Here is a 25,862-nt window from a genome sequence, read left to right on the forward strand (position 1 = left end):
CACCACCACCACCACCTCCATCACCACCATCCCACCATCACCACCACCATCACCACCAACACCATCATCACCATCTCACGACCATGAAACAACAACTACCACTTTCTGAGCACCAGCTATTCCTCTGGCCTGGTCTTAAGTACTTTCCCTTCATTTTTTCATTTCACACAGCAGTTCCCAGACTATTGGATATCATGGACCAGTAACACTCAAAAAAATGGGGCTTGACATAAGACTGTCAACTTTTTACTTTGCCAAGTAAGATCATTAAAACCAACCAACCAAAAAGCAAACAGAAAAACAATCTAGCTACCAAAAACTTAAAAAAGATAATATTAAAAAGTGCCAGGCAGGGAGAGAAAAATAAACAGAAATGGTCAGCATTTTATCTAAAAAGGACATTTTGAGGTCACAGAGAAATATAACCTCAGCATAAAAGCAATTTTAACAAATTTTAAACTTAAATTTTATGCAAACCCACTACACTAGCTTCATTTTCCTTGTCATAGGTGAACAAGGGCAAACTGCTGTGGGGCTATATATGAGAGTCCTTCACATAATCCTTGGAGAGGGTACATTTATCAGCACCCCCATTTTAGAGGTGGGGAGACTGAGGTTCAGAAATGTTCCTCACTGCCTGGCAGTCTCATAGGTGGTCTCACAGGCAGGGCCAGGGTTCTACAGAGCCCGCCTGACCCCAAGCTCAGCTGCTAACCAGTTAAACACCGACGTCATATTCCAAAGCGCCCCCACTTCCGTCCTGGGACTCACAGATGCCCTGGCTCTGCAGCATGATTCAGAACCTTCTGGCTGTCCAAGCCTCTTATCTCTGCCACCGGCTGCAGTTCTTATCTGTCCCTTGCTACTGCGCACGGTGTGATGGAGGGGAGATAGCAGGTGCCCAGGCTCTGGCCAATTTCCCGTTCTCCTCCCACCCCATCCTCAAGCCCATTACCACTCTCGCTTGCCTCGGCTGCAGGGAGAGGAGATAGCTTTGGGGAAACGGTTTGGGCCTCGAAAACGATGGGGTGACCTGAGAGGAGAGATGGAAGGTAAGATTGGCTAGAACGGCTCTCTATCTTTGAAAATGGAATCAGAAAATTATTAAAAAGCTGCAGGGAGAGGAATATGAACAGAAATGGCCCCCAAAACTAACAAAAAGATGCTCAACCTCCATCACAATGAAAGGCCAATCAAAACAAGACAATGTTCACATATCAGATGCCAAAGACTTTCATGTTTGATCACATGCAGCGCTGGCCAGAGTGGGGGCGGGGAGGCGGGCCCTCAGATCAGCTGGTAGAAGTGCAGAGTGGTCCAGCCTCTGGGGCAAAATCTATCAAAATGATAATAGGTAAGCCTTTTGACCCAGAGGCTGCACGCCTGCGAGCTAGCCTCTTAGATACACTGCAATAATGTGGCAAAAAAACCCCAAAAAACAAAAACCAAAAAAAACAAAAAAACAAAACAGCAGGTGTAAGGATGCTCAAGGTGGCATTGCTTCGAATGGCAGAGACAAACATGCAACTGGAAACAACCTAGACGTCCGTCAAGAATGCAACTGGGTCAGTTACAGATGCTGCAGCCACAGGATGAACGAGGAGCACCTGTCTGTTTGAGACAGAATGGTCTCCGAGACACACAAAGCATGGGAAGGAAGTCGAAGCTGGAGAAGGGGAGATCCTTATGGAAATAACAACACGAGGAAGGAAGAAGCCAAGCAGTATCGCGGCTGGGCGTCAGGGACCAGAGTGATAACGGACGGTTATGGTTCTCAGTAAGCTGCTGTGTACCCACACAGGCTACCAAACCCTTCATTTGATGTTTAGGACCATGCAAATCGACCCAATAAAAATAACTTCAGTTTGTGGACCAAAAAAAAAACCAGTAAAAAAAGAGTAAATGGTATGATACCATGTGGGTAAATGAAATAGTATACACATTTGTATATATTTGCATACACAGATCAGATCACACGTATGTAAAATGTGTATATTCGCATATGATACAAGTACCTAAAATGTATATATTTGCATATACGTGATATACATACATAAAACCTCTTCCAGATGGGGATACTCGATGGATACCTGTTATCTCCCTTTCGGGAGAAGTGCTGGGTGGGGAGGGAGGGAAACGTCTACATTTTATGTCTTTCTATGCCCCAGAATTTCTTTTATCATATGCATATATTGCTTTTATTTTAAAAATAAAATGTAAAAATGCACTTTAAGCATATAATTTAAGTATACATTATAAAACAGACACCAGGGACTCACTGGATGCGGATTTGTTTGCTGATGTCAGTGATGCGTGGTGAAATTTAAACTTTAATAAAAGTAGATTTCTGCAGAAGGCTCTATGTCTGTTTGCTTCAGCCTGGAACCCCCGGGGCCCCGGGGAAGGTCAACTGGCTGCAGGCTGGCCCCTCCCCCACGGCCAGAAGAGGACCGCTGGCCTTGGGCCTCCCTTTGGTCCCCCTGTAGTTGAGGCCAGGCGCTCCCTGGCCTGGCAGAGTGGGGTGCAGCCTCCTCTCCATCCTCCAGCCTCCCTCTCCTCCCCGCCTGGGAGACCTATTTCTGGCTGGATGGCAACATTATTTAAAGTAACAGTTCCGCCCACTGCCTTTCCTACCAGGGAAGCCCGCTTCACTCCACCCCAATTGCTGGAGTCTCCCTGCCTCCAAGGCGGGTGGACGAGGCAGCCGGCCAGCATCTCAGCTTGCAAATCTAGCGGGCTGTACGCAACCTTGATAATGATAGTAGCAGTGCTCATTATCCCTGAAAGGCTCCCTTCTGGGCCCTCTGGACACACTCAGCCCACAGCTCCGTCTGCCTCACCCACCTGCGGCTGCTGGCCTGGCAGGGAAGTGGATGAGCCCAGCCCTGTCTGGGTCCCCTCCAGGGGCAGGGGGATGGGCGGAATGCCCTGTACAGCAGGGCCCACACCTGATCTGCCCAAGGCGGGAGCATGCCATTGAAGAAAGTACTGGAGCTTCTGACTCAGAAATCTAGGCTTAACTTTCCCCTCTACTCTTTCTTAGGAATGTGGGCTGGGCATGTTATGGAACCTTGCAAGCCTCAGTTTTGCCATCTGTAAAATGGGGACAATGATGGATGTCTTTGATGGGCTCATTATAAGAGGCCCCAGACATAACTGCCAGGCATACAGCAGGTGCCACACAAATGCCTGACAAATGAGGGAGCAGGTGTATGAGTCACTGGCGGGGAGTGGAAGGTATGGGGTGAGGTGGGGAGATTCAGAGAGGAGGACAAGCGGGGTGTGGCAGAAACCCCCCACCGGAGGGGGGATCCATGAGGGGCTCCACACCAAGCATCAGAGTCCCTTGCCTGGCAAATTCTTCAGCTTCCCCATGGATGTGTGAACCCCAACTGTCCCCAGCCACCAGCGAAGGACCTGCCATGCCCCCTTGGTTACCCAATCCTCTTTACTGGTAGAGGGGCTTCACCTCAGTCCCTCAGCGGCCAGTACAGGAGGTGTCCTCCTCTTCTGCCTCCTCGGGGACACTGAGGACAGTGAAAATGACAGAGCCCCTTCCAAAGGCTGCTCCTCTCAGCTTCCTGACCCCAGTGAACTTCCCGCCACCCGCCTGACCTCCCAACCTCCTGGTCACCTCAATCTGTGTCCTCTGGGTGCAGAGCCTGAGCCTGGCTTCTCTGGGGATGAGAAGCAGCGACGGTGGGTAAGGGGCGCCTCTTCCTGGCTGACCTGAAACTTTATTCTCCCTCCAATGACAAAGAGTCACTGGTCATGGCTCAAGGGACTGGGGGACACCTGGAATCACCCACCTCAAGGCCCCCTCGAAGGATCACTTATTTATTGATTTCTTCTAGGAAACATATTCACAGGATGCAAAGACTAAAAGAAAAGGCACACAGGAAACGTCTCTCCCATCCCTGTGCCCCAGCTGCCCGGTCACTCCCAGCTCCACATGCACACACAACCACGGCGACTAGTTTCCTGAGTAGCTTTTCAGAACTTCTCAATGCAAACACAAGCAAATGCAAGTTCATGATCCCTCCCCTTTTCAGCAGGAGACTTGGGGCCTCCTGTCGGCTGTTCTGCTCCTTGCTTTGTGCATGTGACAAGGAGATCTTTCCATAACTGCACGTGTGTGCATGTAACTAACTTCCTCAGGCTTCCTAACAGTGGCTGCGTGGCCAGTCGTGAGGAAGGCTTGCTTTGTCCCCGTCAGGCTGTCAAATGGAGCAGGCAGGGGTGGGGGGTTGTGGGGGGAGAGCCTTGAGGCAGGGCTTGGCCAGGGTGGAAAGAAAGGAAGATGCACTAAGGATCCACACGGTTCTCCCTGCCCCCTCAGAGTGTCCTGATTTGGCCGGCAGGAGCCGCCGGCTCAGTCCACTCCTCGAGATGGAGAGATGAGCTCAGGGTGCAGGGCGCACGGTGAGGCGGGGAGGAGCCAGGACAGATAAATGGACTTTCAGAGACACGAGCTGGGCAGGGAGCAAATGAGGACCTAACAAATGTGGCATCTTCTCTGGCACACGAGGAAACACACAGTGCCCTTTTTGGTTCGAGTCCTTGAGTGTCACAGTTGATATTTAAAATGATTCTTACTCGCATTAAATAAGATATTTCAATTCCACGAAGCTGTCAGGAGCTGATGCGGACACCAGAAATAATAGGCACGCTCTCCTTGTATTGTCCTCGTTAATAAATCAGACGCCTGGAGATGCACGTGCTGATGCTCACACAGAGGAAGGGTGTGTGTGTGCACGTGCACACGTGTGTACACGCACGCGCCATTGCACGCCCACCCATGCACATTCATGTGTTTGCACCCATGTGCACACTTACACCCACGTGCATGCACATTCATGCATACACGCACACAGTTGTGTACCCACAAGTGCACTCATGCTACTCCAAACACACACACGTGTGCACACACACCTAGCACATGAGCACTCACGCACGCACTGTGCACATGGTCATGCATACCTGCACGCACTCACGCACGCACTGTGCACATGGTCACGCACACCCGCGCGCACTCACACAAGGTGCACAGTGTATACGCACATGTACACACCACACTCACAGCCCGGGCACATACTCACGCATACACATGTGCACACACTCCCACATGGACATACACTCACGTGCTCACGCATGCATGTGGGCACACAACAGGGTACACCCACCCACACTCATGCAAACACACTCATGCACACGGGTAACAATCCCGGGGTGACCCCGTGTCCAGCCACTCCCATCTGAGGTCACCCAGGGCACCCCAATCCACCCTGCTCGGGTACAGGCACTCTTCCGCTCACACTGAGGCCCCGGGCACTGTGGGCTGCCATATTCAGATGCGCTCAGGGCACACGGATGTCCGGTCACAGACACACACATTCTCTCCCACCAAACCACATCTTCCAGGGGCAAGGGAGCCCCCGGGGACTGACCCCTTGGCGCTAGGGCTTTTCTCTCCAGAGGCACTGTGTGTGGGGAGGAGGGAAGCTGGACAGGGAGGGAACTGAGGTTTGGGGCCAACAGATCCCCCCAGCTGTGCTCCTTCCCTGGGCTCCCTCACTAAGGTGTGGGCTCTCCGTGACTCACCCGCTAGGCTGCTTTTCCTCAAGTGAGCTGTGCTCAGAGAGAGTGGGGTGGGGGAGCAGCTGAGCCTCTACATCCACTGGGGGGGGGTCACAAGGGGCTCTGGGCCTGCTGCCTGCGGGTGTCACCACAGACGTCTGAGGCTGACAGGCTGTGGGGACAGCGGCAGGTGGCTGAGCTCCGGGGACCAGGCTTCCTCCCCTCTTCCCACAGGCTTTTGGGCAATGGGAGACACAGCGAGTCCTGGTGTGTGTGTGGGTGTCCTCCCAGACCTGCGGACACACGCCCCGCACCCCTTCTTCCTGCAGCAGGGAGACAGGGGGCGCTCGGAGCACTGGTCACCGGGGTGGCGGCAGGCTGGACAGGCGCCCCACCTCCTGGGTTTGCGTTTGCAAAGATTCCTCAGGAAAGAAAGCAAGACTCCGTCCAGTGTGATTTAAAGAGGAAAGTACATGTACCAGAAAATAGATAATAGTAATGTACCATTATATAATTAAGGTAATTAGCACTAGGATAAAAAGCGTCATGTATCTAACATATATCAACTCAGCTAATGCTCGCGATCCTGGAGGAGGCTCATGCTAACGGAAGCTCAGTTTACAGATGAGAAAACTGGGCCCAGAGTAATTAAGTAACCTGCCCTAGGTCACACAGCGAACGAGTACCTCGCACAGAGGGGCCACCTGGTACGCAGAGAGGATGGACCTCACGGGGACGTGTACCCAATTGTTTGGGGTCTCTCCTTTCTGGGGCTGGCTTGGAAGCAGGAAGTGCTGACTATCTATATTATTTCCCCTTATACACAGAGAGACTGTTGATGGAGGGACAGGAGGGGCTTCTGGGCAGGACCTAAGGATTTGGTCTGCGGCAAGCTGCAGAGAAAGCTGGTGCCCAGTGCTGGCCATTCCAGTATCCGTGGGGATGCAGGGGCCCGGGGCGTGACTGCCCAGGGAAACTCTTTGGTGGGACTTTTGGTTATGGAAGGGAATCCGGTCGGAGAGGCATCGGGAACATAGCTGAACTGTTCCGTGTGATGCAATCACTGGTGGCATTTTCCCTCGGGTAGCAGCCTGAGGGATCCTGAATTCATGGGCGGGTAGGGGGCGGGAGAGAGAGAGAGAGAGAGAGAGAGACAGAGAGATGGTGGGATGGGGAGAGACACAGAGACACACACACACACAGGGGCAGACAGAGAGAACCAGAGAACCAGAGAGAGATAGAGACCCAGGGAGAGGCAGTGAGAGAGGGACAGGGCGAGACAGACAGACAGACACACAGAAGCACAAGCTGCCCCCACAAAGGAAGCAGACAGGTCTCGAGGGTGGCTGGTCCCGGGAGGCTGGTCCCGGGAGGATGATGTCAGGAAGATCCCCCCCGTGGTGAGGGCCGGCAGGGCGATTCAGGAACCTTGATGGCTGTTCGTCTATTTTCAGCAGTTTCTGTCCTGTGCTGTAATTCCCCTCCCACACCTTCGCGAAGAGTGTTAAGCACCCAACTGGCTTGTGCTAATGGTGCTTCGGGGAAGGAAGGGAGCCGCTGTGCTCCGACTCGGGGAGGGGTCACCCTTGGAAGGGAGGTGGCAGCCTGGGGGGCAGGTGGGAGGTTTGAGTGAGGCCTGAGGGTCCTCTGGAGCAGAAGTAGGAGAGGTGGCACTGAGGCCCAGGCCAGGTGAGCATCGTTGTCCCCAGGGACCTCGGAAGACGTGAGATGGTCATGGGCTCACCCCTCACAGACCGCGGACATTTGGATAGTGGAGGACTTGGGTACAGTGGGTGCCCCCCCCACCCACCTGGAGGGCTGCAGGGTGGAGGGTGCCACAACAGACAGAAGGAGGACCCCTGATTCTGAGTACAGAATATGGGGGGAGATGGACGCTGGGCCACAGGTGTCAGGCCTATGCTCTCATCCCTTCTCCTGCCGCAGCGCTTCCCCTGCGGCCACACAGGGGTGGCTGGAACCTCGGGAGCGCCGGGCCCCCCTCTGGGCGCAGGCAAAGGACAGAGATGCGGGAGCAGCCGGGACTCGCTCACATCTGCAGGGGTCTGCGGCACCTGCGGCCTGCAGGGACCGGGCTGGGCAGGAGGGCTTGGGAAGACCCCTGCCTCCAGGAAGTGGGAAGATCCCCGCTGGCCCCACTGTCCAGCTCTACCTGACTTCTGGTGCTTTCTGATGAAAACAAGCTGCCCCTCACCTCTCCATGGGTGGCCCCTCAGCCCACAGGGTCCCTCTCCACTTTCGCTAGGACTGTAAGCACCCTTGGGCTGGTTAACATACTCCTTGCCTGCTGACCTAAAGCCCTTGATCTGTCACAGAGCTCATTTGCTCATTTGCTCAAGGCCAGACCACTGGCCTTGGAGAATGAAGGACCAGAACTTTCCTAGGCCACAGAGGCCAGCAAGTCTGTTGAAGCCACCCGGGCTCTGATTAGTCCAGCGATCTTTGAGCAAAATGTTTTTCTTTTTTAAGGTCACACCATGACTTTACTGACTTCCCCTGGCGCATCTGGAGACCTTGCCCTCCTTTGCAGAAAATAACAGGCCATTTGTGCACATCACCAAGCTCGCTTGCACACACACCCCTCCCCTTCCCAGGTATCAAGGAACTAGAACTTCTTCCACAACCCCCGAGCACCGACACAACTCTGTACATGGCATCATCAAGTCTGCATGTAATCAAGAAACGTCACAGAGCACTCTACTCCCTTAACTGATTAAACCCCATTAAACATCTCTGGGCCAGGCAGAAACCTCGGAGCTGGCCTTTGGACAAGAGGCTACCTTCTCCCCAGGTGGCTGGCCTCCTGAATAAAGCTCATATTCCTTTCCCACCAAAACTCGTCTCTTGAGTAGTGGCTTTTTGAGCGATGGGCAGCCAAACTGGGAACTGGGGTTTCGGTAACAGGATGTCCCCTCCAGGAAGCCTTCCTGAATACCCCCTGCGTTGTCCCAGAATTCTCTCCTGCCAGAGCTGGTGCATTTGTCACAAGTGAATGTAATGTCCTATGTACCCATAGGGGTCTCCCTGAGCTCATGTCTAGTACATGGTCCCATGTCCCCATGCACCGTGCCTGAAACACATGCTTAATGAACATTCTCTGGATGAGTGGATGAGATGGCCAGTGTAGAAGGCCACAGAATGCCCCCCGGAGATGTCCACATCCGAATTCCCAAAGCCTGTGAGGGTGTCACCTTATAGGAAATGATGGTTGAATTGGGTCCTCCAAAAAGATATGGTAACATCCTAACCCCAAAACGTGTAAATGTGCCCTTATTTGGAAACAGGGTCTTAGCAGATGTAATGAGTTAAGATGAGGTCAGTAGGGTGGGTCCTAATCCAAGATGCCTGGTGACGTTGTAAGAAGAGAGGCAGACACAGACACACAGGGAGAAGGCCATGGGTCCCTGGAGGCAGAGACTGGAGCGACGGGGCCACAGGCCAAGGAGGGCCGACCACACCAGAAGCTAGCGGAGAGCCATACGATGGAGCCTGGGCACAGGGGCTTGGGAGCCTTCAGAGAGAGGGGCCCTGTGGACACCTTGATTTCCAACCTCCGGCCTCTAGAACTGAGAGAATCCAGGTCTATTGCTTTAAGCCCCCCCCAGTTTGTGGCATTTTGTGACGGCAGCTCTAAAAAACTCACACAGACGCAGCAGGGACTCCGCAGCTGTGATTTAGCTACGGACCCGAGATGCGGGCATGATGCTGGATGACTCGGCGGGGCCCAAGTGATCCCAAGCATCCTGCAGAAAAGGGTGATGTGAGGAGAAAAGAAGAGGCTGGAGGGATGCGGGGCAAGAGCCAAGGGATGCAGGCGGCCTCTAGAAGCTGGGAAAGGGGAGGAGGTAAGGGTTTTTCTCCCCTCCTACCTCCAGCAGGAAGGCTGCCCTGTTGCCACCTGGATTTTAGGACTTCTGACCACTGGAACTGTGGGAGAATGCGTGTGCTTTAAGTCACTAAGCGTGGTTATTTGTTACAGCGATGGTGGGAAACTCATGCAGCCAGATCCCCTCCAGGCTGGGGATGGAGCTGGGGCCAGGAAGGTCTCTCGGACAATGTGGGAGGGGGGCGGAGGGTGGGGGATGACGCTGGACGCCATCCATTCTCTGCAGACCCCTAAGAAGCAGGCAGCCAGAGGGCTGAGCTGGGCTGGATGCAGAACTGCATGAGGCAGCTACTCAGACAAGACACAGCCTCCTGAGCTTGGACAACCACCTTCTGATGGATGGTTCGTTGGGGCAGCTCAGGACCCTCTGCAGGGCCTCCCCTCCCTGTCCCAGCCTCCATGCTACCCCGGGAGCCTTGTGTGTGGCTCTGAGCATCCCTGCTCCCACTGGGAGAAGCCGCAACGCCCGGATTGATCCTGGGGCCTGTGGTCAATGAGAGGGATGGTGGCATTATCGACTGGAGGCTGCTGACACCATGACAGCCCAGGCTAGAGTTGGCTGGGGAGGGTGTCTGTCCGCCCTGTGACCTTCTGGGCCAATTAACTGCTCTCAATGAACAAGGGAAAGGACTTCATTAAGGGCTGCCATCAGCAGGGTGGTCCCCCCAGACTCGGAGCAAGAAGACAGGTGGCGGGGGGAGAGGGAGGCCCAACGTGGCCACTCAGCAGGCACAGGTGGGACCGTCACTGTGGGGAAAGGAAGCGGGGACTGCCCCCACTCTCTTGAACAACGATAAGAGCATCCGGTTCCGAGCAAACACCTAAAGTACATTATCTGGTTCACCTCCACGCTCACTGCAGAGGGAAGGAGGGAAGGGATTCCTCCCCCTTTTATAGCCAGGGCCCTGGGCTCAGAATGATTGAGCAAGTTGCCTTAGGTCACCCAGCCAGAGGGCAGCAAAGCGACATTAAATGTCAGGTCCATTTGAACCCACACCCGTCCCGCCCCACGCCTGCCCCTGACCTGGTGCCCTTGTGGTCAGCGGGCACACCCCAGAGAGAAATGCCTCCCGGGAGCTGCTGGAACCTGTCCTGACCCAGGAGCCCCGCAGACAGAATCACCCAAGAGCCAGTAGTCACAAGATCTGGGGGCATTTTGCAAAGCGCAGAACGGGACAGGACACCAGGTTTTATTCTGGGAGTAGAGAGACGCAAGACCTGTCTGGGCTCAAGGAGTTCAAACCTGCAGATGTTTCAGGGTGGATTTTCAAAACATGACTGGGACAGAAGGAATCCTGAGGTTTGAGGGGGTCGGGGGGCGGGGGGCGGCAGTGTGGTTATTTATTTATTTATTTATTAGAAAGGAAAGAGAAAGGAAGAACAGAGAGGCAAGAAGTGGGGCCTGTCTTCTGCTCACAGTGATGCTAAGGAATTTTCCCCAGGGTGCCCTGCTTCCTCTGCCTCTGGGGCAGCAAAGCAGCTCTTTGTCCTGGGCTGTCCACACCCAGCTGAGATTCCTCAGGGGCTTTTTTTTTTTTTTCTTACACCTAGTAACAGGCTGCATGGAAATCCGGCCTCCAGGAGCCAAGCTGTTTGTGCTTTGTGGCCAAATCGTGGAAGGCCTGGCGGAGCAATCTAACCGACCTGCTTTGCTCTCTCCCAGCCTCCCCAGCCTCCCAGGTGCACGGGGGAGAGGTTGCCTTTATGGCCTCTCTGGGCCCCTGGCAGAGAAGCGACCTCCTAATTAGACCCGCTGGAGGGAGGGCTGGAGGGAGGGCCGGTGGGGGGGGGGGAGCCTTCTCCCTCCACTCTGCAGGGACACATCGGGGAACAATGTGAGCACAGCCTGAGTTCTGCATTTGCCTGTGCGTGATTCGTCCACAAGAAACCCCAGGTAAATGCACAAAACCGCATGCAGCTGACTCGCATGCAGAGCCATGCACCCCACGGGTCCCCCAAGCATCCTCAGCTCCCCCGGGTCTGGTCTTACAACTCTCCTTTCCATCTCAGACACCGCTCCCTCCCCCAGCTCGCAATAACTCGGGAGCTGTAGCCCTCTGCCTCCCACTTCCCCAAGCGGACCGCGGGCCCTTTCCCAGGCGGAGTGCCAGATTTATTGTAGTATTTACGCATTTCTCACCCACCGAACATGCGGAAGCCTGTGTGACTGTCTTTAGTGGGTTGCTCTCTTTTTTTTTATGTGCCCCTAATGAAGTTTTTGAATGCTGTTCCCTCACCCCATTTCCCCCATTAGCCCTGTGGTTTTTATTGCGTGATTTTGCATAGCGTGGTGGTTTTCACATTCTAGCAGAGCTGACTGCAAAGCGCTTAGCACGGCGTCTGACACTTGGGAAGCACTCAAGAAATGTGTCCTTGCGTGTACTATTATTATTAATCATTAGGCCCGGACTGGCGGGCCCACGAGGCGTCAGGCACTGGGTTAGGCGCTGAGGATCAGCAGCAACAGTTGGAATAGCAAGGCCACGTGTCCACGGTGCTGGGCTGCCTTGTGTTTAGGAGATGCTATTGCCACTGCCGTCCCCTGCCTAGAAACGCACTGCTCCCCAGCTCTGCCTCCAGTCCATTCCATTCCTATGGCTATCCCCGCCTAGACAACGTGCTGCCCCCCCCCCCCGGAGCTAAACATTGGCCCCTGGGCATCTCCGAGTCCCAGAGAACAGAAGGGAGGAGGGACTTGCTCATCTCTGAACAGGAAGGACTCTGTTACAGCCCCTTCAACCACCACTAAGGATAATGGCTAATTCACACTAAAGGGGTGGGGGGCGTGGGCAGCATTCACTTGGGGGGGAGCCCTGGGTGGGCACAGAGGGCAGGTGATGGTGTGGACCCTGCCAGGCTCTGCCCAGCCGAGTCCTGCTCTCTGGCCTTCAGCAGGCTCCTGATTTTCCCAGGCCAAATGTTTGTGGCATTAATGAATGTTGATGAGGCTGCAGGATGCACCCCAGTCTCCCCCGGGGGCCCCCCCAGCTGGCCCGGGCAGGTCAGGTGGAGGGACGCTGGGAAGAGGCATCCCCGGCCATCCTGAGAGGGGCATGTGATGAGATGCCCACTCTGTTCCTCGGTCCTCGGGGAGACCTGGCTCAATGTTCTTCCGCTCTACCTGGGGCCAGGCTTCAGATGTCAGGGCGCTTCTCCTCCCAGAGTTCCAAGGCTCAGGCACCCAGGCAGGGTGCTCCTGGCTCTGCGGTGTATCTCCCCTCACGAGAGTCCTGGCTGCCCTTCCACTGAGGTCAGAAACATGCCCCCAGCGACCAGCAGCATCCAGTGCTGTGCCAGGGGCTGTGGGGGCAAATGCTCTAAGGGGCGGTGGGCGCTGGAGAAGGAGGGTTTCTGACTGTCAGTGTGTTGTGTGACCTCGGGCAAGTTGTCTGATCTCTCTGTGCCTCCATATCCTCATCTATAAAATAGAAATATAATAATAATAAATAATAACCTAAGCCAAGTACTATCTTAAGCACCTTATATTATGCAAAAGTATTTATTCCTCATTAACTACTCTGTGAGGTCAGAATTAATTTTATCCAAATTTGGTGGATGAAGAAGCTGAGGAAACCAAGGCACAGAGAGGTTAAGTAACTTGTCCGAGCTCACACAGCCAGTAGGTGGCAGAGCCCCAGGGGGCTGCCTCTAGATTTTGTGCTCTTAACCACCAGGCTCTAGTCCCTCCCTGAAGGTGAGGGTGAGGTGGTGAGGATGTTGTGACGGGGCACCTGTGATGGGCTTAAGACAGGGCCAGTGTGAGGTGTGTGGAAAGCACTCGCTGAGAATGAGCCGCCACTGGGATTATTAATGTTACTATATTTCACTTAGTCATCCATCCTGTGAGGAGGGAGCACTACCCTCAAACCATGGCAGCTTGTGTTAGGAGCTGTGATGGTAGTTGCCCTGAGCCCCAGGGGCCCAGAGTCGCCTCCCCTCCCCAGCCTTCTAAACACCTGCTCAGGCCCCAGGCAGCTGGCTCCGAACGCAATCCCAGCGGCCCTGACTTCCTGGCCTCTGTCCAGCATGACTCACTGCCACCTCTGCCCATTCTCTTTGGGTTTTCTAAAGTCACCCTCAGAAGTGACTTCAGGGAAACGTGGTGGGGGAACCGGGCCAGAACGGCGTTAATGAGGCCCTGAGGACCCGCCTGTGAGCTGCCATCTGGAAAAGGCAATCCGTGTGCACGGCCAGGCACCAGCCAGATCTGAGGCTAGGAGCCTGAAGAGCAGGGCTCTAATATTTTGCAACAGCTCCAGTCAAGTGTGGGGTCTATTCCTCCTGCTAAATCACGGTTGACCCTGTGACTTGCTTTCACCAATAGAATCTGGTGGAACATTCTGAAGCCCAGGCCTTAAAAGCCTTGTAGCTTCTGCATTCCCCTCTCAGACCACCAGGCCCCGAGACTACTAGGCCATGAAGGATGGTAAACCACAGGAAGAAAGACCAGCACCGCAGCTGTCCAGTCCAGCCCAGCAGATGGCCAGCAGAATGTACCTTCATGTGTGCCCAGCAGAAAAATGAGAAATCGTGGTTGTTTAGTCATGAAGTTCTGGAATGTTCTTCTGGGCAGCAATAAGTATCTGACCAGAGGCTGTGGCCGAGGTCAGGCTGAGCATGCTCCTGTGCGCGGGGGACCCCCCATCTCTGTATGTTCCTTAGGGGTCAAAAGTAAAGGCGCGGGTGCAATGGTTGGAGTTTCTGGACATGCTGCAGGTGGACCTCTAGGGTCTGTGCCCCATCTCCGGTGAGATTGTGTTTCTTGGTTACTATACTCCATTCTGCAGGAAGCATGGCCTCTCCCTTCCCTAAGCCCTCCATCAGCCCCCACCTGCTCCCTGCTGACACTGAGCCCCCAGAGGTTGCCAGTTGGAGCTGAGAACCCTGCTCCCAACCCCCACCCCTCCTCCCACTCCCAAGAGGCTCTGTGTGGCCGACTTGCACAGCTGGCTGGGAGCACGTCTCTTCCTTGGCAAGGGTGGGAAATTCAAAGTCACAAACACTTTGGCACCCCATTAGTCAGAGAGCAGAAAAGCGGGCCACGGCAGAGACTCCTCTTGGGAGGACAAAGACACAGGGCAGAGACCACTTGAACCCTCCCGCGTAGCGATATCCCATGCAGGGGCTCTGAGGGGTATGGGTGGGGGGAAGGGAGTCGGGCACTAAGGCAGCCCCCAGGAAGCAGGGGTCATTACCAACTCCCCAGGCATCTGTCTAGACCATTTGCCTGCCTGAGTGCTAAGTGAATCAAGGTCTAATTAGTTTCTGTGTCCTGGCTGAAAGCCAGAGAAGGGGAGGCCCACAGGAAGATCTGGGGAGGGGGAGTTCTTAGGCCATGCTGGGGTCTCCAGGCCAGCTGTGTGGGAAGAAAGAAGGAACATCTCATTTCCATATATTGGACTATCCCAGATAAAAAACCTATGTGCCTCTGATGGAGACCACCTCTCCCTGCCTTCCCAAGGACCTCGGACCATGCATGCCCACCTTGCGCCCCTCTGTGTGCGTTGGTTCCCAGGGATTAGGGCCAGATTTAAGTCTGTCAATTTCAGGTGCTGAATGATCAAGCCCTTCCTCATTTGCATGTTAAGTTTCCTAGTGGTAGAAAGAAATAGGCTCCGTTCATCAGAGAAGAGCTTTCTTTGGGAGCCTTTCATTAAAGTGGCAGTGAGCGCTTTGCCCGCGTGTTCTATTTTGCACTCTGGGGAGTCTGGGTACCTCGGCCCCCCATCCCAGGGCTGCTGGGACTGGCTCCAAAGAGTCTGTCAGTCACCACAAAATGGGAGGAGGGGAAGGGGGAGAAGAGAGAGCGTGGCTTGTGTGTGCACATCTATGTGTTCTAGAATGTTCTGGCAGTGAAGCTGGCAGCCGGTGCACATCCCTCGCCCCATCCCTAATTTGCAGTGTAACCCTGGACGTGTCACTTTATCCCTTGGGCATTAGTTTCTGCATCTATAAAACAGGAAGCCTAGTGACTGCTTTGTGGATTCCTCGGGCCGCCTGTGAGAGTGAACCGCGTGGGTACACAGCATCCGCGCCCGTGTGATCGGTCCTGCAGGGTGCCCACGTGTGGGCCGTGGATGGACACCCAGAGCTGTGTCTACTGAGCGTGTCAGCAGAAGAAACACCACAGCCTCCCTGCCTGCTCCAGCTTCAGGGGGGCCCACGGTGCATGGGCATGTCCTCCTTGCCCCACCTGCAAGGGCTCTCAGGGTCATGACACCTCGGAGCGATGCTGGGAACCCATGTGAACCCACGGGGACACTAGGAGAACTCAGCAGACATCCAAGGGGACAGAGAGGCGAGGCCAGCACCGCCTCCCCCAACAGAGCGCATCCCTCCCGCCTCCTGAGGGGTTCAGCCTGCCTGATGGGGAAAAGGTCACCAAATCAACCTGGACCGAGGAGTCTCTGCCTTCGATCATGCCAGAGCACTGCACGACTGCCTGGGGGCGCAGGGGGTCCGGGTCTGAGTGGCCGTTCTGACCCTCACACCCTGTCTGGTCTCGGAGCAAAGCCACTTTCCCCTCCGGGCTACAGGGTGTCCCAGCTGTAGGACCGAGGGCTCAGCCATACCAGCAGGGCCTGGTGTGAGTCCATCAAGGCCCTGAGCGTGTGCCCCTAGGCTCCGCGCCCTCAGCTCAGGGGCCGGCAGGGTGACACCCACCATTCATCTCTGGCCTCCGCGGGAGTGGGGGGCCCACTTCTTCCCCCAGCCAGGACCCAGTAATGAGAATGTGAGAGCCGGGTTGCTATGGAAACCGAGACAGCCAATGCTTCAGAGACTTTTGCTTCTTGTTTCCCTTTTTCCCCTTACATTTTGAACTTATTCATCTTAATTGACATAATTATTGCAACGTCAGCCTGAGGCACAGGGAGCCAGCGGTGCCCCTCGCCGCCCACCACCTGCCCTGACCTTCCAGGGCTCTCCCTGTCGCCTCTCTCCCGGCTTCTGTCACTCACCAGCAAACCCCAAGGTCACGGCTGGCCCCCTCAGGTCCAGGAAGAACCTGTCCTAAAGCGGGGGCAGGCCTGCACCCCAGTGTTCCTGGGCACCTGTGGGGACGGGGTCGGGGCTGCTACCCGTAACTGAGAGGCCGTGTTCTCTCCCAGCAGGATTGCCAGAGCCGATGAGGGTGCCTTAGTGACACGGGGGAGCCGGACCCTCCTGCCGCTGGGTGAGTGAACTTGGGCCAGGCTCTGGGTCTCTCCGAGCCTCTGTCTTCTCATCCGTGCCATGGATTTGTCCTACCCGCCCATTCACCTCATGCCTGGGAGCAAATAAAGCATCAAAGGGACTCAGCTCGTTGCTACTTGGATTGTCGGGAAAAGACAAAGAAGGGGGTTAGGAGAGCCCCCCACGAGGGTGGCCAGCCCATTCTGCCCTCGGGTCCTCTGATGCCCGGCCAGTTGTGCTCAGGTCAAGCCAGCCGCTGACTCGAGCATGGCAGGACGCCTGCACACACAGGGGCAGCCCTGGCTCCAGCTGGGAGGGTCTGGGGGGCACGGGTGCCTCGCTCTTGACCACTGGTTCTCAATGGGGCGGATGTGGCCCCGCAAGGCACATTGGGCAGTTCTGCAGACATTTTGGGTTGTCCCATTTGAGGGGGGAGGGAGCTACTGGCACGTGGTGGGTGGAGGCCAGGGATGCTGGGAAACATGGTACAGGGCACGGGGCAGCCCCCACAACAAGAAATGCTCCGCCCCCAAATGCTAACAGTGCCCAGGCCGAGAAACCCTGCTCTCGTGGTCTTCCTCGTGGGCGACATGAGCATTGTCTGGGGGTCCTTCTAACTGCTACCTCGCCCGTCGCTGGAAGCCTGCCCTGTGTGTGCGGATGCGGGGCCTGCTGGGCTCCCCGCAGCCCTCCTCCCCTCCTGGGCTCGTCAGGAGCCGGAGGAGGGCCTCTGGGTCAGGGGAAGGACAGCACGCTTGGCTGGGGGCCTCTTCCTCCTCCCAGCCCACCTCCCCCATCCCTCCCTAAGGATTACGACATTTCTAAACTCGTTAACTTTTAATTACTACCTTCCCTCTGCCTGAGTACACTGGCTCTGTGCCACGTACATCTCTATTAAAATTCAATTTATGCCCATCATAACTAATTCCTACACTCCGGCTTTCTCACCGGCAGCCTTCAATTTTCAGACAAGATGTCCAAACTCACGGCCAAATCAGAGTCCATCTCCAAAGAGGCTGGCAAGGGGTGGGTGGGTCTGGCTTTGTCGTGGAAGAGGAGCCTGGACCTCCTAGGAGCACCGGAATGAGACCCTGGCCAGGCAGGAGGAGTGGGGACAGCCTGGCCTACGGGGTGGACGTGGGTGGGTGGTGTTTACGGGTTGGCTTCCGGGCCACCGTTTCCACTCACGCAGCCACCGATGACCAGACACCCTTCTGTACCCTTAACCTCACGTGACGCTCACGACCCTCTGGGAAGTAGCGACTGGTGCCATTATTCCCATTTGACAGATTGGGCAACTGAGGCAGGGGTCACATTGAGGGTCCGGACTGGGATTCATACTGGGGGGACGCCGGTGCTGAGTTTAGAGAGATCAGGCAGCAAAGGTGCGTATGGACAGGACAGGTCAGGGAGAGGTAAAAGCAGGGTGTACTGAACAGCAGAGATCATCGGAAAAGGGCTCCTTCTGCCCTTGAGCCAAGGGTGTTGGTGAGAGAGGAGACTGGACAGAGGGCAGGACCAGGACACACAGGGTCTTGAGGCTCCCTTGACCCAAATCCTCCAGAGACCACCCACCACCTGCAGGATACAGCCCAGAATGTTCTCATACTCACCCCTGCCTCCACATCGTCCCCCCTACAGGCCCCTCATCCAGCCCTCCTCTCTCTCCCTGAGGTCACCTCTGTCCCTAAATCTAGCTGACAGTTGTTAAGTGTCCCACAGCAGCTGACACAGCTGGCCACTTGGTCCTTCTCTAAAGCCCCCCACTTCTGTGACACCCCAATCGCCATTGTGGCCTCCTGGCTTCGTGCTGCTGGGCAGGTTTTCACCGCTTTTGTTTATCTGCCTCCTGGGGTTCTGAGGCTCTTCCCCCTGTGCTGTGTCCACTCTCTCATCCCGCTCATTCCCACGGCATCAGCTGTCACGGTGACCTTCAGCGTGGGCTTTTCTTCATTCCTTCCCGCCTGCTGGACGAGGCTGCCCGAAGTCTCGCCGAACACCCAAAGGGAGCACGGAGACCTCCCACAGTGTCCCTTCCAGCGTTTCCCCCGCCACCTGCCTCCCTCCCTCCCCTGCACATTCAGCCCATCGTCCAGGCCTGTCAGTTCAGCCTCTGAGATAGGTCTCGGACCCATCCATTCCTCTGATCCCCGCTGTCTCCAAGATGGCCCGGCCACCCACCTCCTGCCTCGATGGCCCAGCCCGGCTCCCACCTGCTCTCCTCCAGCCCACTCCCCACCCAGCTGCCTGGCTACACGGTTTGAAAGCAGACATCTGATGGTGTCCCTTTCCTGTGACAAATGAGTCAGGGGACCCACGTCGCTGTTGGCTTGAGATAAGAGCCCCCTAAGAGAGCCAGCAAGCCCCGACCTAATTGACCCCATCTGCTCCTCCAGGGTCCTGACCTCCTGTCCGAGCTGGTCATCTTTCAGCTCCTCCAGCCTCAGAATCTGTGCACACGGCTCTGTCTGCAAGCCCCCTTCCACCCCTGCTAACTCTACCCATTCTCTAGGTCTCAGTGTCCCCAGTGACACGTCCGACCTGTGGTTTCCCTCGATAGCACGCGTTGAAACTGGGGTCCCTTAATACGTGCGCAGAATGACTGCGTTCTGCTTCCATTCCAGACTTCGAGCTCCATGGGGGCAAGGGCTCTCTGGGCTCACTCAGCGCCCAGTGTCAGTGCGCTGGGGGCGGGGGAGCATTCACACCACATCCACACCAATGCCCTTTCCCCTCTCGGTTCAAGTTCAACATCTTCCACAGGTGGCCCCAAACTTCTCTGGGACCCTCTCTTGGTCTTTACACCTGCCGTCCCTCCCTAGTCCAGGCCCTTACGGCTCTTGCTCTTCGGCTAGAACAAAGGTTTGCAAAGGGCAGAGGGATGGGCAGGGCTGGCCTGCCCTTCCTTATTGTCCTCCTGGTCTAGCTCCGTGCCCGGCGGGTAGAAGGTCCCAAATCTGCGCCTCATGACTGAGCAAAGGTAGGCCTCTCCTGACGTTCGTCCATCAGGCTGGGAGAGAGAAGATCTTCCACGACTTCAGGGAACTAAGCCACGGAGCCTCACGTCCCTCACTACCAAGATGCCTCTCCTGCAGGAGCTGCTGATGTTCAGGGATGGAGAACAGAGCCAAAGGGAAAGGGGCCGGCACGGGGCCCGGCACAAGGTGGCTGGTCATTTGGAGCACTCGTTTTCAAGAGTTAACATATGTGAAACCCTTCAAACAGGGCTGGGCCCACGTAAGCCCCCGTGTTAGCCGTGACTGGCTCTCCTGCACTGGTTTAGAAGGCTGGCTGGGGCCATCCCCAGAAAGCGGGTCCTAGCAGTGCCACTGTCCTGGGAGAGGACAAACAAGGCCACACAGCCAGCTTGGAGCGGCGGGGGGCGGAATGCAGGCTTGGGGCCCAAAAGATCCTGGGTAAACCTGACTCCCCAGGTCTGGCTGTGTGACCCTGGGCATGTTGCTGAATCTCTCTGAGCTGTGACTCCTAGCTATGAGGCAGAGATAATAATAGCACCAATCTCCCAGAACTGCTGTTGGTAAGAGCTTGGCTCCGTTTTGGGCACCCACGTGGTAGGTGCTCCAGTGCCCTCTGGGAAGCCCGCTGGCCTCTGCGTCCCCAGCCTCTGCCACCTGCTCTCACTTCTAAGGGGAGGCCAGAGGACAAGCCAGAGACAAAGCAGCTGGTGCGGAGAGTTTCACTTCATCCTCTCCTCTGAAGAATTTCAAAGGCTGTAGCATGCCTGGGTCTCTGCCTCCACTGCGGGGCTTTACTGTCTCTGCCGCTGAGCCCGCGTGCGGAGCCCCAACACCATAGCTCCCCCCACAAGGCACATCAGCCTGGCAGTGGGGCTGGGGACCCAGCCTGGGGCCAGCCAGACGCCCTGCCTGGCTCATCAGAGATTCCCCTCCACACACCTGCTCTTCTCCACGCCAGCCAGGGGCCAGCTGCGGCCTCAGGGGCGGGACTCGGCCTCTGCTGGTCGCACTCCCTCTCGCTTGCATGTCAGGGGGTCTGAGGGGGCCCCTGGCTTCTTGCCTCTCAGGGCAGAAGAATGATGTACAGGGACAGGAGTGTGGCAGGAGGAGCCCGATCTGGACCCCGTGTGCATCTCTACAGGTGGGACAAGAACACACTCTGGGAAACAGACCTCCTGGATCTGCCTCTTGCTCTCTTCATGACCCCGCAGGCAAGATCCAGAACCCCTCTGAGCTCCAGGCTCCTCGTTTGCAAAAGGAGGGTAATAACGCTGTGAGAAAGTGTATGTTAAGTTAACCATGCGTGGGAATCTGTGTGTGTGTGTGTGCGCGATCCACCCAGCTGCTTTGTTTTTCTGATTCGATTTTAAGGGTGAGCAAAATTATGGGAGACAGCACAAGCAGGGCAGGACAGCAGAATCTGGTGGATGGCTTTGCCAGGATGTGGTCACAAGGACAGGCGGTTCTGGGCCATCCCCCCTCCCTCCTCCCCCATTGCTCCTGAGCTGGTGGGTTGTCCCCAGCCATGCAGCCCTGGCTGGTTTAGTGAAAGCAAAGGGAGGCAGAATGGATGCAGCCTGGGGAGATGGCCTGGGGCAGGGGGAGGGGAGGGGAGGAGGAGGGAGGGCAGAGGAGGGAGGGCAGAGGAGGGGGGCTGAGGGGAGGGAGTAGAGGGGAATGATCTGATGGAAGAGGCTCCAGGGGCAACACAGGAGGCCCTGGCCTTTCATGAGTTAGCATCCCACCTGGTCAGGAAGTTAGGCTAACATGCCAATGTGTTTTGCACAGACACGGACTCCCAATGGTTACACATGCATACAAGAGCATGAAGGAATCACACACCCCCACTTACCCACCCCCATACGCACACTCATGCACAGAGGTTAACAAACACATTAGACCTTAGGCCTCCAACTGAGTATTGTGTTCAGCTTCCTCCCACCCCTCCCACCCACCCCTAACACACACTCCGAGAGTCACTGTGAGAAGCCGTGCACCTGTTCTACTGACAGAAGTGGGCAGGGGGACGGCGCCCAAAGCTTTGGGAGGGTCTTCCCATGCATTGTCCCACCCACATGGGAAAAGAGATCTCATTTCCTTAGAGTCTGATAGTGCTTTGTACCCAAGTGGTACCCCCAACAGTTACAGCCACTTTATTTCTCAAACTGGGAGTTCAAGGCTGGTTTCAAAACAGGTAAGATAGGTCACCAACAAGGGGCTCTCACAGCACTTGATAAGACAAAAAGAGTTCTAAGAAGGGTCCCGGACCATAACAGTGGCATTGGAATGGGTGTACAGGGTCCCCGCGAACACCTCGGAGATGTGCTCGCTTGCACATGAGATCTAGTAGGTTTGTTACCAGACCTGTGCTGTTATTCTGTCGAGACAAACACCCCGTATAATCCTAGCAGGTGCCATCTACTCCATGACATCAGCGACGGGCCTCGTCCCATAGAATCTCATTTAATTCTTACTGTAACCTTCTAAAGTAGGCATGTGCCTGATTCCAAGAAAAGAAAACAAGTGCACGGTGGCTAATTCTGCCCAAGGTCACAGAGCCAGGGAGTGGTAGGAGCGTGATTATATTCAGGCGGCCCTAACTCCGAAGTCCATGCTATTTGCACTCTGCCCCCCCGGGATGGATGTGGCCCCACAAACTCATCCCAGACACTCATGCTCAGAAGGATGCACAGGCTTCCCTTTGTGTAGATGTTACACGCGCGTGCGCACACACACACATGTGCGTGTGCGTGCGTCACGCCCATTTGGCTACAGATCCCACTGAGAATAAAGGCCAGTGGAGACTGGATGTGAATGCAAACTTCTTCCTTTGGAGACGGGGTAGGAAACAGTGAAATTTATGGCAGCACTTCGAAACTTATTTTCTCTTGACTTGCTGAGTAAATTCAGCCATTTTTTTGCCTGAAATTGGATATTATCACCCAGCTCAGAGCCTGGGGTTTGCAAGAGACTAGGAAGTAGAAAGCAGTGCTCAGAGAACCACAGGATGAGAAGCTGGCCACCCTCCTCTGGGATGCAATTTTTGGTGTGCATGTATTTCAAAGGCGAATCTGGAACATTTTATTGAGCCAAAAAGCAAGAGAGTGCTAGAAATCCAGGGGGGACATGTCCAAAAGACCCAGGATGCAGCTAGAAGAAGCTCCATAGCCAATTATGGGTTACTACTGAGCATCAAAATGAAAAATGACAGGGATAGATCAAGACACATTGAATAGGAAAAATTATCCATCAGTTCATACTGATGCTATATCATTTTAAAGAAGATGAGAAAGGGAAGATCTCTTTTACAAAAGAATGACAAATATAAGTAAAAAAAATGATAGAAGTAGAAAATCTGCTTATCACCACCACAATGGTAATAATAGATTCAGGTTAGACTCATCCATGGATACTCAACCACCGGGTGAGGGATTCCTGGGGAGGAGACTATTCACAGTTTCCAGTTGTCCCCTAAAGGCAAGGGGATATCTCCATACCTTGACAATGGAGAAATCTGGTGCACCTCACCTTGACCAATTCATCAAACCCAAATCACCAATAATGGGGCAAGATGATACTGAGTGCCTTCATGTATGAAGCACTGAGAAGGATACACATCTGGGTAATACTCTTGCCCAAAAGGTTTAACATGAGTCTAATCATGAGGCTAGAACTGGACAAATCTATACTGGGGGACATTCTGCAAAGCTGGCTGAGGTCTCAGAAATGTCAATGCCATGAAAGATGGGAGAAAAATGAGGGATGGTTCTAGATTGAAGGAGTCCAAGAGTCCTGACAACTAAGTTTACTGTGCGGTCCTTGATTAGATCTTGTATCAAACAATAGTAAAAATAGCTACAAAAAACATCACTGGGACAGAGATATGTGAATATGGGCTGCATATGAGACAGAGGTACATCGATGGGACATTTCCCCAGCGTGAACATTGTGTTGTGGTTCTGTAGAATGCCTTGTTCTTGGGAAATTCTACTTAGGGGTGAAGTGACATGATGTCTGCAAATTCTTAAATAACTTAGCAAAAATAAGTGGGATGACCCAAGCTGGATGGATCAGAATCTTTCCCCAGGGCTTCCCATGTGGAACTTCCAGGGACGCTCCTTCTGCCCTGAAATCATGGGGCTGTAAGCCTGTGACCGCAAACTTCTCAGTGTCACTAACCACATGAGAATGAAGTCCGCACCCAGAGGTGGTGCCGCTGAGCAGCCCAGGGGAGACAGAGCGCCCGGCAGAACCAAGTTCTTAGTTCTGAGCCCTGAGACCCCTGGAAATGCCAAGGTTCCTGAAGCCCTGACCTCAGTCTGTGGCTCACTTGTAGCATTGTGTATAAATGATGAGAAGGCAAAAGGTATAATGGGATGTATTGTGGACGATCACAAAGGGCAGAGAGAGGCAGACGTGAGTGTGTAAGTGTTGTGAGACAGAGACAGAGAGATATTGATTGAGAATACACGTGTGTACTATGAGGAAAGGCTTTCTGAAGGAGCTGGGATCCTGTAGGAGAGAGAAAGAAGGTTCTAGAAGACACAATATTGCAAGTAGAGGGGACAGGATGGTTTGAACAAAGGCAGTGCAGAGGGCACGGGCAGGGGGCTGCCATGGGGCCCGGGATGGGAGGGTCCTGTTTGGTGTCGGTGTATCACCTCAGATGGGAGCAGCAGGGGGTAAGGTGCGTGCCATCAGGAGCAACCCGAAAGAGCTCTGAAGGCAGTGTAGGGAGAGGAGTTTCCCCAGTGGAAGCTTCTTTGTGTCCCCCTGAAACTGCCACCCAACCACCCAACTGACCTTTGAGTAACCTAAAGAGCCAGGTGCCGACCCCCATGTGGTCGAAAATCCATGTATGACTTTGGACTCCCCAAACTTAACTACTAATAGCCTACTGTTGACCAGAAGCCTGACCGGGACCATAACCAGTCAGTTCTCACGGATTTTCTATGTTATATGCATTACGTACTGTATTCTTCCAAGAAAGTAGGCTAGAGAAAAGAAAATGTTATTAAGAAAGCCATAAGGAAGAGAAAACACATTTACAGCGCCATTCTGTATTTATCAAAAACATCCCCATGTCAGCGGACCCGTGCAGCTCAACCCATGTTGTTCAAGGGTCAACGGTGTCTGCATTCCCCACTCTGCTCTGTTTTCTAGAACCCGCAGAGCACGGTGAGCGGAGTTTGCTTGGGATGCGTATTAAGGAAGTGGTCTTTCCCTGATGAGACGCTGGATGTAAAGGATTTCCAGCCCTGGAGCCAGACGACTTGTATTTGAAGCCCAGCTCAACAATCTGACCTTGGGTGAAGTGTTTAATGTCTCTGAGCTGCAGTCTGCCCAACTGTCAAATGGGACAACTAACTGAACCTACTCATAGGGCTGCTGGCAGGACTGAATGATGAAGAACCAACCCTCCTCCTCCTCCTCCCGGATCCTGGCCCAGCTCCCTGCAGGCAGAAGTCAGGGGCAGGCTGGGAGGCCCCGACACCACTTACACCTGTGGTGTGCTATCCACATGCTCCCGGCGTTCCCATGCAGGCATGTCCCCCATCCAAAGGATGCGGGGCTCTTCACAGAGGCTGTCAAAACTGCCCCAGGGACGCCAGGCAGCAGCTAGGAGAGCTCTGGGCCCCCAACTGAAAACCGCCATAGGGGCTGCTCACGGGGGCACCCCTAGTCTCCCTCGTGGGCTCCCTGGAGACCCAACCCCCAGAGTGGCCAGCACTGGAGGGCCTCCTGCTTCCTGGACTCTCACCATCTAGAGAGGAAGGTGGTCCTCCTGTCCCGGACCCTCCCTCTCCCTTCTCTGACAAAGTGGCCACACCTACCGGCCAATGCAGTCCAGGGTTGGGGCACAAGGAACCTGGGGCTGGGGATGGGGGGGCATCCCAAACTCTGGCCTCCCCGCTCAGCTAAGAAAAGGATGGTTCTCCAGAAAGGACAGATCCTCAAGCAATTAAACAGCCTCCTCTCATTTGCCTTCCGGTCCCTGGCACAGATCTGTATCAACATCCCCAGGGCAAGACAATCTTAGCCCCAACACACCCGATTATGCACATCAGGCCTGGGGATTAATCACCATCCACAGCGTTGGGAGCCAATAAAAACAGGCAGAGATGAGATGGGAGATAGGAGCTGGAGGGAGGGACTGCCAGGAGGAAAATGCTGGAGGCCCGGCCGGGCTTGGGGGGTAGCTCGGGCTTCCAGCAGCAACAACGCGCTTC

The 25,862-nt window shown here is 54.9% G+C and overlaps 1 protein-coding gene across 1 annotated transcript in view; it reads right to left on the reverse strand.

Annotated features, from left to right (window-relative positions):
- Nucleotides 1–25,862, reverse strand: part of SDK2 (sidekick cell adhesion molecule 2) — a 251,364-nt gene that overhangs the window by 103,983 nt on the left and 121,519 nt on the right. The gene's annotated exons all lie outside the window — the stretch shown is intronic.

This window comes from Phoca vitulina, unplaced genomic scaffold (assembly GCF_004348235.1).
Source record: "Phoca vitulina isolate PV1807 unplaced genomic scaffold, GSC_HSeal_1.0 scaffold41, whole genome shotgun sequence".
NCBI classification, from domain to species: Eukaryota; Metazoa; Chordata; class Mammalia; order Carnivora; family Phocidae; genus Phoca; species Phoca vitulina.